Source organism: Arachis duranensis, chromosome 4, assembly GCF_000817695.3.
Source record: "Arachis duranensis cultivar V14167 chromosome 4, aradu.V14167.gnm2.J7QH, whole genome shotgun sequence".
Taxonomy (NCBI): domain Eukaryota; kingdom Viridiplantae; phylum Streptophyta; class Magnoliopsida; order Fabales; family Fabaceae; genus Arachis; species Arachis duranensis.
In genome coordinates, this window is record NC_029775.3 from 84,118,964 (window position 1) to 84,119,946 (window position 983).

Here is a 983-nt window from a genome sequence, read left to right on the forward strand (position 1 = left end):
TCTGTAAATATTCTTTCTTTTTTAATACTAATAGAATTTTTCTCTTTTCTTTCTCCTTCTTCTTCCTCATGATGAAACAAATCCTGGAAAGTACCCCGCCAAGGCGCATTAATTTATGCTCGGCAAAACGCAAAAAATCATTGCCAAGAGACCACACAAGGTCGGCAAAGATAAAGCGACGAGGTTCAAATTAATGTGAGAAGTTATAAAGTAACTCTGAAAAGGCTCAAAGGGCCAAATAAAAAGAGATTACAAAAATAACTTAAAAGGCCGACCAACGACAAGGTCGGACCCAACAAAGGGAAGTACTCAGCCGCCCCCCCCCCGAGGTCCGAGAAAAAGCCCGGATCCGAGAAAGAAGCCTTAAAACGGCGAAAACAAAGATTTCGAAAACGCTTACTAAAAAGTTGCTATACAAAAACAACTAAAAAGTACAAGCAAAAAAACGAAATCAAAGAAAAGGGTAAAACAAAGTTTCAAAAAAAAAGCACTAGCTAAAAGGTTGTTATCCAAAAACAACTAAAAAGCATAAAAGCGGAACAAAAAGTCAAAACGCGAACAAACACCGCATATCACGACCTGATTCTAATCCGAAATGACATCGGAACACAAAAGTCGGGAGAAGGAAAGCTAGCTGCAAATTGGAAAGGACCGTACAAGGTAACAGAAGTCTTAGGAACAGGCTATTACAAAGTATCCGACCTAGAAGACAATGAGCTGCCCAGGGCCTGGCACGCCTGTAATCTAAGACGATACTACAGCTAGAAAAATATAACCCGAGGTGTACTCTTTTTCCTACAAGGGTTTTTTAATGAGACACCCGGTCAAGAAAGGCACCCGACCTAGCCAAGGGTAAACACTCTGTAAATATTCTTTCTTTTTTAAATACTAATCAAATTTTTTCTTTTCTTTCTCCTTCCTCTTCCTCATGATGAAACAAATCCTGGAAAGTACCCCGCCAAGGCGCATTAATTTATGCTCGG